The sequence below is a fragment of the Lathamus discolor genome, chromosome 4 (genome assembly GCF_037157495.1).
Source record: "Lathamus discolor isolate bLatDis1 chromosome 4, bLatDis1.hap1, whole genome shotgun sequence".
Classification (NCBI taxonomy): domain Eukaryota; kingdom Metazoa; phylum Chordata; class Aves; order Psittaciformes; family Psittacidae; genus Lathamus; species Lathamus discolor.
The window spans coordinates 2301149-2314843 of record NC_088887.1 but is presented as its reverse complement, the minus strand read 5'-3'; the positions used below and the strand labels follow the sequence as shown (position 1 = coordinate 2314843).

The following is a 13695-nucleotide window of genomic DNA, read 5'->3' as shown; positions in this document are numbered from 1 at the left end:
GTTGCTGCTTAAAGCATACTTGTAAATGTCAGACTGCTATCTAGAAATGACATCCTGTTGTAAATCCTAGCCCACCTATCACCCTGGTGAGGACTTCTGACTCCAAGAGCATGGTAAAAGCAGACCAAGTGTTCTAGCCTATGCACTGGCAACACGAGCAGGAGCAGCAGAGGACGCAGGCAAGCAGGCAGCTCAGTCCCGGAGAGAGGCAATGCAGAGTGAGAAAGCAGCAGGAGGACTGCCAGCAGCAGACTTGAAAGCAGAATATGGATATGTTTGTACATGCTTTCCCTGCTTCTGTCTCCTGCATTCCCTTTCCTCATCCACCCATGCTGAAATTAGCATAACCCACTTTTAGGGCAGGCAGTTACTTTCTCCAACTGGCTGGTTGTTTCAGAAGAGCCTCTTTGTATGAATATAAAGTAAAAGTTATTAAGACTCTTCCGTATTCCCACTTCCTCCTCCTGCTGTCTTCCAGCTCCTTTCCTAAAGCTTGGCATACAGCTAAGCCCTAAAATTACACCACCTTTTCCCTAGCCATATCATGCTCCCGTTCTTACGCCTCTCATTTTTATTATGGTGCTGCACTAAGAATATAGATAAGTAGTTTTACTGAGAGCTTATTGCTTTTAAAAGCCTAAATCGTCTCCACCAGTTTATCAGGTCAAGTCTTCAATATCATTAGGCCTCATGATTCACGGATGTTCAGTTCTATGAATCTAGAAGGAAAAATATTGAGAACATAGAGCAATTTGTGCTCTATATTGGTAATACAGAGCAAAATGTGGTTTTCAAATATTTATTTAGGGCAAGCATTGCAAGACTTTGTGCACTCTGTGCCTCTATCTGCTTACGGATGCAAATCTCTTCTCTTGCTGCTTCCCTAGTTTGTTTGTATTTCATTAGCATCCAGAAACCTCAGGAATGGCCCAGGATCCTGTAGTTATACGTGCTCAGAACAAAAAGGTACCCCTCTGAGGAAATAAAAACAAGCATAGCGGAGAGTTTTATACTTGGTACCATTTTACTTCTCTAGGTGTGTATTAAGGGGGTGGTATGAATGTTAGCCATTGGGTGTGTATGGGAATTTCTAATCTCACAAGACTTCTAATCGGTTTTTATCAGTTAAAGCTGATGGAATGTGCTTGTTTAGATGACTCAGACAGGATTCCTTGCTTTCCCTTGACTAGAAACATCACTAATGTAGCAGCTGCTGTTGTACAGTTGTCTGCAGCAAAATACGTGAAGAAAGTTACAGCATACTACCCATACTGTTTCAGTTTAAGCACTGCAGCACATGGGCTTTTTGCTGAAGACGGATTATTCTTGTAGTTTAAAACAAACACAAATATACACATCTAAATGTATATACGTTTGTGAACATACTTATACTGGTACGCATAAAAACTGTCTAAAATCACAGTTACTGAAATTCTACTTACAAAATAGAATGACTCTCCATATAAATGAACTTGACCTTATAAATGACATCTGAGCTAGTCCAGCACCTTAGTAAATTCAGAACAAGAGTCCAGAAAATGTAAGGAAATCAGACATAACTGCCCTGAGATAAAAAACCCCTTCCTCTTTAGAGGACAAACATTGACCCTTAAGGCAGCATCAACAATTTTATAACATGCTCAGAAGCAGATATCTCAGTGGCACAGCATCACAAGTAGCTGTGCACAATATGTTTGCCCTCCAGTAGAATAAATCAATGAGAAAATAAATAGTGTGGCAGGAAAAAAACAGAGAGGCACGTTTCCTCCTGTGATGCAAGCTCATCTCTTTCATAAAGAGTGGGTTAGGGCAGGAGAAATAAGTGGAACATCCTTCTGCTAGACAAATGCTTTAATTATTTGTTATAAACAGTCCAAAAACACTCACAGAAAACTGATTCAGATCCAGGTATATGTCTTTCCAGATGCATACCTAAGAGGGATTTTTATAAATGATACTGTTTTGTTGGATTGTGAATTCTAATGTGAAGATGCTATATTGGCTTCTCAACAGAGGGGACTGAGGTTTACCCTTAGAACAAACCACACACACAAAAAATCTGAAGCTCTCACAAAATGCAACATTAACTTGAGGACTTAATCTGTTATTTGCTAAAGGATAAGCTGAGGGAAACATCAGGTACTCAGTGTTTTAATCAAAACTTATGCAGAGGATGTTAAGTTGGCACATCTGTTTCGAAATTAAACTAGACGCACAATCATCTGTCTTTTTGTTTATCCTTTGTTGATTTCTAGACATCTCCATCTGAATTTCTAATCAGACTCATGTAGATGATGAATATGTAAAAGTCAGTTGTCTTGTAGCTGTGATAATGGCCTGAAGATGTAACAGCATCCACTGCACACAAACAGCTAATATCTCTCATTAGTCTATCTCAGGGGGGAAAAAACCCGTACCAGTTTTTGGTCTCATCAGATCAGCAGGAAAAGGACTATAACTAAACCTAAAAACAGGTGAAAAGTGCTGCGCTTAACCTGTGTTTTGTTGGAAATTGTTGCTTATCAGATCTTTGGCAAGGAGATCTACTGGTGCCTAAAAGCATGCCAGCTGGTCCCATCAATGCACTCTCTCTCTGGCTCAACAAGTCTGTCTCCCTAGCTATAAATATTAAAAGGGCAAAGATATTTTCTCTGACATTTTATTAATAATCACATAGCTCTTGTATATTGCCTTCAAGATACTGGAAAAGCATGAATCCTCTCAGCTGTCAGCAGTGGCTGCATTTAAGGTGGGAAAATGCAGACAGAAGGAAAAAAAAGTGCTACGACAGGCTCAATGAATTGAGTATCATCGATTCTTGGTTCCAGTCCGTTCCTTGGTTTATTGCACATAGCCTGAGTCAGGAACAATGAAGACCAGCTTTCTAAAAATAGCCACGTAGCCAGAAATACACCGATGCACAGAATATGGTTGGGCTACATACTTGAACAGTGTAAAAGAGTTCACGTTACATCTATAGAATGACATCTTGGTCATCTTCCACTGCATGCGTCAGAAGTTTAGGTGCCTAATAAAAGCAGTTCTCCACAAGTTTCATTTATGCAGTTAGCATCCTTTGAATCAGTAATGGTAAACCGAAATCAGAAGAAAAGCACAAATCTGGTATCTGCATTCAGCTAATTAAAACTCTTTTGTCTCCATTATTTCAAATTATTTAGTATATTCTTAATGACATAGAAATATGTTAACATTTGTTTATTGTATCTTGCGTGTCCACTAGTTACTGATTTCTATCAGAAGGATTTCCATTGCTCTCAGCCTATCATCAAATGCTTTTAAAGCGAACTGGTTTATATTTAGAAATGGTTCCTAGTTTCTTCAGAAAACGGGATTTCTTGTTTAACACAAGCCTGAGATGTATATTATCCAAATTTTTACCCTAGGTCTTGATGATACTATAAAGCCTCTGAATACTCTTTTCCTTTTCTTCTGTTTGTCTCATAAGACTCAAGTTACTTATTAATTATGTTAGTTTTAGTCGAGAAGCTGTAGGAGTGTCTATTTATGGCCATTCACAGTATTGCTTATCCTCCTCTGTGTTAAAATGGCTAACAAGTAGCAAACTGGAGGAGCTTGAAATGGTTTTTGAGGACTAGCTGAAACAGCATTTCATACTGACTACTGTTATGCCCCGCAAATGCTTGGCTGAGAAAACAGGAATAATGTTAAGGAAAGAAAGGATAATTCCTTCTGGTACACCTTTCTAGGCTTGTGTGTCAAAGTGTGAAGCCCTGAGCTGGAAAAATCAGGGAGTGAATCTCTTTCAGTCCTTCCATGCCAGGGGGTGGTCTTAACTGGACAAGCACTTTCTGCTAGTCAATGCTGCTCTTCCAGGTCTCAGCTGGGGAATGAATTGAGTGGGGTTCAACCTCAGTAATCATTCACTTGTTCCGAGTAATAGCAACATCAAACCAATCCTAATCTGTGGTGATGTCTAATCTGAATTTTGGGGTTCCTTTCTGCAGAGCATTGCCTTGTAACTGGAACTTTTGGTTAACGTTTTTTCTTGGCGCCTGATTCTGTTGCAGTCAAAAGCATTGCAAGTTCATGAACATCTTTCAGTTATTTGGGCATTTGAATGCCCAAGGAGGAATGGCACCGTATACTGCCTTAGACATCACAGTGCAATATTATGTTTGTGAGATAGGATATGCTACATGAATATAAGAATGAAAACAGTTCTACGGAGAAGTCAGGAACTAGTTTTTGGGCCTGTTCCAGTCATCTGAAACAGGTGACAGTAAAGAAGCGAACAATCTCAGAAACACAGGAAGGCTCCATGAAGTCTATAAGCAGGTCACAACACAAACGTTATCTGCGTGTTCTGCAGTTTATAGCTATGTGCTCCCCAAACATTTCATTAAACCTCGAGACAGCCATTCATTGACCACAGCTTTTGACCATCTTCAAGTGATTTGTGTGTCTCTGTGGTTATTTGCAGTGTATCACAAATTGTGCGTTCTCAAGTCAAGTTGTATGACCAGTTTTTGTCATTCTTTTGTCTAAAAAGAAATGATCCTGGATCAAAGCAGGTAGCTAACTGCACATCAGCAATCTTTCCTCTGTCAGTTTTAGTATCATGGTTAATGAACTAAGAAAGCTTTCAGGGTGGGGATGAGCAAGACGGTGCGAACATCTGTGAATTTGACAAAAGGATAAAAACCCTCTTAAAAATTGATTAGTCAGTTTCTTAAAGCATACTGTGCATCTGTCTTCCTGTAAGTATTTTCCATTACTAAGATGCATAAGCAAGCACTTCCCACCTGCTATTAAAATCCAAAGCAAAATGGAACAATTAAAAAAGCTCAAACCAAACAACAAAAAACCCAAGACCCAATAAAAACAAAAAAAAAAAGCCATGAAAAAAATCCCTCACAAAACCAAACCACACAAAACCCCACAAAACTAAAACAGAAAACCCCTCAGCATCTCAATTGCCATGCCACTGGATAGTTCTGCCCTCCTGGAGAACAATGCAGCTTCTGTGTATCAAGCTTTGGATTATAGAAGAACATCATCTTTTCACCAAGGTTTCTTTTCAGTTCCTCAGATACAGCTTTCCACCACCATCACTTCAAAACATGATCATCTTCATCTATTCAAGTCCTCTTCTTTCTCCCTCAAAGAAAACCCCCAGCAGTCTATTCTTTTTATTGGACGTTTTCTTGACAAAAGGGAAGGTCAGTCATTAGAGATAGGACAAGTACTTTTCAGGGATTAAAAAAAGAAAGCCTCTTCTTACCTCTGCCCAGATATCTCACATTTTACATTGTGCAACAGGTTGAAAAGTTTGGATTAGTGTAATAATTTAACATGCACCTACTTAAATGTCTCAAGCCTTCTGTTTTTACCGCTTCTGTTTGCACCACTTCTGTTTGCCTTTTGTTTCTTAATGATGATTTTATGTATTAGATAGCACTACTACTCCCATCAGCTCTAACATCCTGCCTCTCACATTAATCTTTGCTTAATGCTTCAGACAAAAGTGAAGTCTATGGTGCCTTTGAGAGGTTGAGATGTACTCTGAAGGAATGGGGCTTTGGCTCCTGTTGTCTGCAGTCCTCAGTCAGCTTCCTGAAACATCAGTTGCGGTTGCTCTTGCCTTAGTAAGATTAATAAGCAGCAAAGGTACTGATTGTTGTCAGGCGTCTTGTAAATCCAGAACAAATTGGTTGAAAGAGACGAAATGCAAACTGACCTTTAGGGGATGAAGGTGTATAATTCCTTTGTGCTTCAAATCCTGATAGAATAATAGTTAGGGTTTACGACTTTACAAACTTAGATTTATTTCCTGTACTTTATGTTATTTGGAAGTGCTCTCAAGTGCTGCAGATCTGTAATATATTTTTCTTAGTTTACAAATAATTGGATGCACATCCTTTGTTTTGTGAAGGATTTTCTAATAACTAAGTTTAACCTGTGTTATATTCAAACATTCACCAGCACAGATAAGGGGTTATAGACCGAGGACTGTTAAAAGCGTTTACTTTTTGAAATCACTAACCCTCAAATTCATAAATCACTCATATCTATGTATCACACATGCATAGAGTTTTAGGGGTATTTGAATGTCAGAAGTTGCTGTAGGGTGATGTTCACAGACATGCCATCATTACTTGGATTTATTTCTTTTTAAATAGTAGAATATCATAAGCAACTTTAATTCTAAAATCATCTGGAAAAAGGCAACATTGTTATAGCAAAATGCATGGTCAAGACAAACAGGTGCTTTTGTTTGCTCTTGTTACCCAGTGAATTTAGTGAACTTTTTCATATATAAAGGGCTAGATAAGTTTGCTAAAAGCTTCATATAGTGCCTTTTATATTAGGGTACCCTAACAGAGTTAAGAAAGAAATGTTACCAGTATCTTTTTTGTACCTGTTCAAAAAATACACAGATCATTTCAACTCCAGGTCTGATTACCCAGTATGCTTTATAAAGGAAATGAAAGTTATATGAATTTACTTTATATGAACACTGTTTCAATATGACACTCTTATTTCAGATCAGTGACAGGTCAGCAATCATGCTAATACTCTCCACTGAAGACTAACACCTGCGTTTAGTATTGATTTTCATTGAATGTGTAGTTGGGTGGTGGGCTAGCAATATGTTTTTGTGGAGACTTGTAATGCTATAACCATATCAACAGCTACACAAACTCGCAGTGATATTTGACCTCAGATAAAAATTTACTGTGTGTATTTATAGCTAGCACCAGAGTTAAATGGATTTCTAAATGGATTCGTGTAGTCATGCTAGCCTGCTTCTGAGGTTATAAGTATAGGAGGTGAGCTTGTTTGCTTGTTATTATATGTGAGCAATAGTTATGAGCTCTAGTTAAAGACGGAGCCTGTCCACTCCTTCTCATAAACCAGGATGTTGAGGCTCTCTTGTCCTCTTCCTCCATTCATTGATAACGTTTTCTTTGTGTGAAGCGGGTTTGTTGTTTCTAAAGACTCGTATAGGAAAAGAAGGATCAGAAAATCAGAGCGTTTTGCTACAAGACAGTTACTGGCACAGAGTATCTTTTAAAGATACAGCAAAGTTGCTGCCGCAGGTGTGGTGTCACACTCAAACAAAGTGTTGTGTATATATTTTCTTCTTTATGATGGGATCTATACTGTGGAAAACATTTAATTCTGTAATTAATTTTTACTCCCTCAAATTCAGACACAGAGCTTAAGCCTGTCTTATCTGAGAGTGGAAAGACTGAAAGATGCATTCTGCTTTCCTGTGTTTCCTGACAATTAACATCAGTCAGCCAATAGACTTATACTGGCACTCTGGTGCCCAGTTCTTGTATGTCATGTGGTCAGTTTATACACTCAAACACTTCTCTTTATAGCTGCAGAGATCTTAGAAAGACAGAGTGTACCCCAGCATACAGACTGCAATCTAGAACTGTCACATGGGCTTTTATAACATATGTAAGTTGCTCGATGTAATTGGTCTTAATGTAAACTTTCTGCTGGTAAACTCCAGAGATGAGGTTGTTTGACCAAAGCAAAAAGAGTATCATGCCAGTGTGCTTGTCCTGATTTTGCCTGTGGAATAATCAAGTTGTGGATTTCTGTCATGATGCTTCTATTTAATTTGATGACTGTTTTGAGGGTTTTTTTCTCCCATTTGTTTGATCAAAATCCACAAAACCTACATCCATCGGTTATTTATTTTCTTTTGAGCATGTATCACCATAGATTTCCATTGTGGAGTCTGTGATGCAAGCACATGCATAAAGCCAAAGAAACTTTGGGTGAGAACACAGAAGGAAAAACGATGTTGATGAGAGATGACTGCAGTGAAATGCTGATGCATGAGACATTGATATTACAAGCTCTGGCAAGTGCATTGTGCTTTGCAAACTGTGATATGCTGACCTAAGGGTCATGCAGACAAAAAGCTAAACTGCTCATTTCAATCAAAGTAATGGGAATGGGCACATTACAAATAAAAGGACGCCATCAAGCTGCCTTTCTAGCACAGTCTGCATGTCAATAGAACAGGTTTACCTTCTACAGAGTACATGAGTGCAACCTTCAGAACATCATTGATTTCCATTGATATGCATATTTTAGAAATAGTTCATCAGGTCAAGGGAGGTGGTTCTCCCCTTTACTCCACTCTTGTGAGACCCTGCCTGGAGTACTGCTTCAGCTCTGGGGACCCCAACACAAGAGGAACATGAACCTCTTGGAGCTGACTCCTGAGGAGGGCCAGGAAGATGATCAGAGGGCTGAAGCACCTCTCTTATGAAGACAGGCTGGGAGAGCTGGGGTTGTTTAGCCTGGACAAGAGGAGGCTCAGGGGAGACCTTAGAGCAACCTAAAGGTGCTGATAGGAAATATGGAGAGAGATTTTTTACAAGTGCATATGGCAGTAGGACAAGGGATAATGGCTTTAAACTGAAAAGAGGGGAGATTTAGATTAGACATTAGGAAGAAAACTATTCACTGAGGGTGGTGAGGCACTGGAACAGGTTGCCCAGAGAAGTGTTAAGTGCTCCATCCCTGGCAGTGTTCAAGGCCAGGCTGGAGAAAGCCTTGGGCAACATAGTCTAATGGGAGGTGTCTCTTACAGAGAGGTTGAAACGAGATGATCTATAGGGTCCCTTCAAACCCAAACCCAAATATGATACTGTGATCATAATATTAGGTGGTCAGAAGATGAGAATCAACATTATGTTTATGCACGTTGAGATTTCTTTACCTGGCTACCCTTTGTAATGGGATGCAGTAGATAGCTCTTGATTTTTCTGGTTGGTTGGTTGGGGTTTTGGGGAGGGGAAGGTTCTAGGGGGTGGGGTGGGGTGGTTGCTCTTGGTTTGGTTATGTTTTTCCTTCAGTAAAGTGGAGAATAGCCTAGATTACGGAATTGCTTGACGGTTAAGACTCCCTCCTTGGAGGTGCCCTGCGTTCTGAGCTGCCTTCTGGGCTTAAACCACGACAGGAGGTATGAGATAAAGATTCGTACTCTTGAATTACACAAGTACCTGGAGGTGTGAAAACTTGCTCAGCTGATCACCCTAACCATTGGCTGTTCATCTGAACCCCTCTCCTTTCTCCTGCTCTGTCCCTCTGAATTTAGCTAAGGTCTCTGAAGTCATGGTCACAGTTTTACTGGAGCTGATAGGTCACCACTAAAACTTTGTGAGAAGAGGCTTGTTCTTTTCCTTGTTTGCCTGTAAAAAATCCTGGCCAAGTTTAAGTTACATGTGCGTATGAAACCTAATCTTCATGCGGCACAGTGCTTGCATGAAGATTGTGGTCATTTATATCACTAAAAAGAGACAGAACAGCTTACACAAAAGTATAATACAATATGTTAAATCAACCACAGTGTAAATCGTGGCCATCATATTAAATGCTGACAGTCCAATATGCCTTGCTTTGTCTGGTGTCTTTCAGTAGATGTGGAAAATGTTAGAAGATAAAGTTGCAAAATCTTAATTCATTGGTTACAAAGCACGCTGCTGATACGGAAATACTTTGTGCAGCTGATGTGCTGGTGGGCTTTGTAGTGCTCTATGCTATTTAACGCAAATTGAAGTGTTGATACAGACGGTGTTCAATATCTTTAAGGAAAAGTTGGGGGGGGTGTTAGTAATTGCAATGAAAATATGTTCTTGGCTAATGCTTTAGTGTAATATTAAGTAATTCATCCAAGTGAAGCAAAAATGAAAGTGTTTGATATAGCTACTTATTTAGTGTTCTGTAACCACGTATGAGAATGCTATTGCAAAAGAGATTTTGTTCATCAAGTAACGCCTATTCGTGAAGTGCGGTAGGTGTATTTGGTTGCTTCAGCCAGTGAACTGAGATACAATTTCACTGGCATACCTCTAGGAATGGCACCTCATTTTAAGTGGTGTAGTGTTCAATTAAGATATTTCTATTCAATTAAGATAGTTCTATTAAGATATTTTGGAAATGGGGACAATTCAATACGTATGTAAGATGTTGCCTGTCGTGCTTGCCTCTGTTATCTCCTTTTTGGGACTTCTGTATGTTAACTGTGTGCACATCTCAGCAGAAGATAATAAATTCTTTACCTGTGCTGCGAATGAGGAATCTGTGGGGGAATCTGGTAACAGGAGCAATTTAAGAAACCAAATTGCTGCCAAAATTAACAAAGCGAGTACATGTATATGAGTCTGTTCTAAATAATACTAAGAGGAGGGTTTTCTGTGCTTTTCAGCAGGTAATTCTAGTATTTAAAGTTGTCCTTTTGCTTATGGCTGTCCTTCTTCCATTGATATTAACAAATGTAAATTGCAAATAGTTATGCAAGTATGGAAATGGTATCATGAAAGAGTATCAAATGATTGGTGTCAGCTTCCTCTTCTTCTTCAGCGCTTCTTCTCATCTCCCTGCATGCCCTAACTGGCATTTCTAGTTTAGGAGCCACAGTTATTCAATGTATTTCTGCTAAACTGTGAGACATTTAATGCATAAAGGCTTTTGGACTTTACTAAATGGCTCTGATTTGGCTGAATCAGTCCTATTTCTTGATCTGGACTGAGTGACATAAAAGACTTCCAACTGTTATTAATTCAAACTCAGCAGTCCTCAGGATCGGGCACAGCATTTAATGTATGTTTTACAGTTGTACTTGTGTAAAGCTATTAATTGAAACTATTTGTATGATCTGTATAGGGTAAGATTTGGTAGTGATGAATAGCTTCATTGTACTAGGTCGTTATGGTCCTAAGTAATTTTGTTGGTTGGCACTTTTCATTTTATACCTGAAATCAAATAAAAATGATGAATTGCAGAGAAATGAGAAATAAAAAAAAAATGTATAATTGGCACAATAGGTTATTACATGCTGTGATTGGAGGTAATGAATTGCAGCAGGAATTTAAGACCAAGGTATACCACTTAAACCAGATTTAATATGCTTAAATAGTGACATGGATATTTCTGTTAGGCAGTAGTCTTATCAGGTTATCCAAAGATAATAAAGAATCCACAGCCTGCGCATCTTTAAACCAATAGTTTTCAAGCGGCTTAACCCACAGGTTTGATTCATAACAATATTAGGTCATCATATGCATGGGTAAAGTGCAAAAATCAAACCACAACCAAAATCTTCCCTGCCCAAATCTGCTTCAGGGCCTTTCGGCTGTGCTTATAAATAGCCTGCCTCCAAAGGCTCGTCAGGCAAAACAAGTCCTATTCAGAACACAGAAATGTCCTGAAGATCTCAGCATCACTTAGTGTGCTCAGAGCATTGAAAACAGGTTAGTAAACCAGTAGATACTTTCTGTGGCCATTGCTCAGACCAGACTGAATGTTGCAGTAAAAGGAATGTGTAACCTCTCTCTTTTGCCCCCTGTCTTTTTCAGGAAATACATTATGGGTTACACCTACGTTCTGTAAAATCACTGATACATACAGCAAGAACAGGACTAGGATCAGTTTGAAATCTGATAACTTGGGAATTGTATCATTCACTGATAGAACAGCACCTGAAATGATTGTTTTGCATCTTTTCAGTGCTTTATCACATGTCAGCATGTATTTGTAAGGAAAGAAAATAGGGATTCTGGAAACAGATAAGGTAATCCAATTTTTAACAAAAATTAGTCATGAAAAGGATCGATTTTTATTTTGTGCCAAAGGAGGCAAATTGTGCTTCCTGCATTAATAGTTGGCACTTGCTACGTAGGAGATACCCATTCTTACATATGCAGGATGCTTTATTCATACTGACCAGCATATGTTTCCCTAGCAAATACATTCATCTGCAGTCTGACAAGGATTTAAGAATGGTCTTGCAGGTTGAACATTTTTGTCTTCTACCTCTCTAAACAGGCTTTATAAATAACACCATGCAGGCCTTAGCAAGGAGCCTCTTAGATAGCTTTTGTTTAGATTGCGAGTCCTTTACTCTTCAACTTCTCTTATCCATTAAAACTAATAAAACAAAGCAGCAACCCAGCACTTCGAATAGAATCATCCTAGGAGCTGTAAAAGTTTGAATTCACAGTACAAAAGGGAATGTTGTTCATGCAGGGATTGCTGAATGCTAATAAGCTTGGCACATCAACTTGCTGCAGCTCCTTACATGCCCTGTTAATTCAAAAAGTTCACCTTGAAATTTGTATATAATTTTGCCATTCCTTGTACATGTAACTTCTATCGTTAATACTGGCGTTCTTTTACAAACCGAAAATGAGACAATCACCTTTGAGTAGCAGCCTTGTCACCGCATTCATTTCTGTTGGTAATTTTTTTTAGGTCCTAGGTCATTCTTTCCTCCTAACTTCCATTACCATGATATCATCTTATTTTATACTCTTTCCTCTGTAACTCCCACTTCTGGCAAAAGGCATTTCTGGTTAAACACACTACTTATTGTGCTGTTTGTGTTTCAGCCTGTTTTGGACTAATCTTTCTTTTACAGCTCTTCCAGTGCTACAGATTTGTTATTTCATTTTCATCTCTTTCAATATGCAGGCTGCATTTCTGCCTCAGCTCTTTCACTAGAGTTTCTATGCACCTTGCTTGCTTTTCAAATGCTTTCTTGTCCTAACCTTGTACTACTGCTGTTGACTACCCATTGCTCCCTCATCTCCTGTACTTGGATCCTGAATGCTTCAAATCGGTTACTATGAAGCTGAAGGTTTATGCAGTCTTTGGGACTTTCTGTGTATGTAGTGCCAATAAAAAAAAAACAACAACAGAACGGAAAATACGCAGAAGAAACAGCAAAGGGTTAAAAATAATCAGGAAAAAAAATTTTGTACCTTTTATTTCTCATCTGGATAAGGAATACATTTATTATTTGGAAAATAAACCAGGAAATTTGGAAAAGTAAGAGTTTCCTCCTAAATTTAAATTGAAATATTGTGGGTAATACTAGGAGCGCCAAAGAAATAACCTTTACAGTTCTTTCGTCCCTTCTCATGCATTTTAATTGTGTGTGTATGTGAAGAAGTATAAAGTGCAAACCGCTGAGCAAGCAAATAAGTAAAAAGCTTAGAGAATGAAATATTAATTTAATCAGTATTTTAAAACACCTTGTGAGGCTAAGACGTGAAAATCTTAGACTTGGAAATGAGCATGCAGATAAGGTGTCATGTCATGCACGAAATAAAACTTCCAAGAGCGTTCAAAGGCTGGAAAGCCAATTCTTGGGGTCTAGTGCTTGTGGAAAGGTAAATGATACCTCTACAATTTTGGTTTGTGTTGATATACTTAAAACCTTCCCTCCTCTCCCCGCTTGCCCCTGTCTGTTAGGCTGTCTTGCATGTAAATGGTAAAATTTTCACATGACACCTTCGATAACAGCCTTATATATTGAAAAATGTGTGCATCTCCCTGTAAACGTAGCCTGAGATATAAGCATATAAAAAGAGCTTGAAGCAAAATGAATTCACCTGACTAGCTTCTGTCTGGAAAGCATTTCATCTCTATTTGCTCCTCTCCAGAGGACAGCTGGGTACAGGGAGGGAAGATAAACACCCCTGTCTTGTCTTCTCAGCAAAACTATCTCAGCCATGACTAAGAGGGATTGCCTATAGGCATGAAAGATGTGGCCCAAAATTTCTACTCAATCTTTGTCTCTTCTACAATCACCGCTTAGTGCAAATTTATAGTATGAAGCTTTTCATGAAGAAAACTTTTCAGGTGAGAACTGGGCTGAGACCAATTTACCTTACTCAGCCC

General features: G+C 38.8%; 1 long non-coding RNA gene across 2 annotated transcripts in view; it reads left to right on the top strand.

The window, feature by feature from the left end:
- The window catches only part of LOC136012907 (uncharacterized), a 309517-nt gene that overhangs the window by 239838 nt on the left and 55984 nt on the right, over positions 1-13695 (top strand). The window lies entirely within an intron of this gene.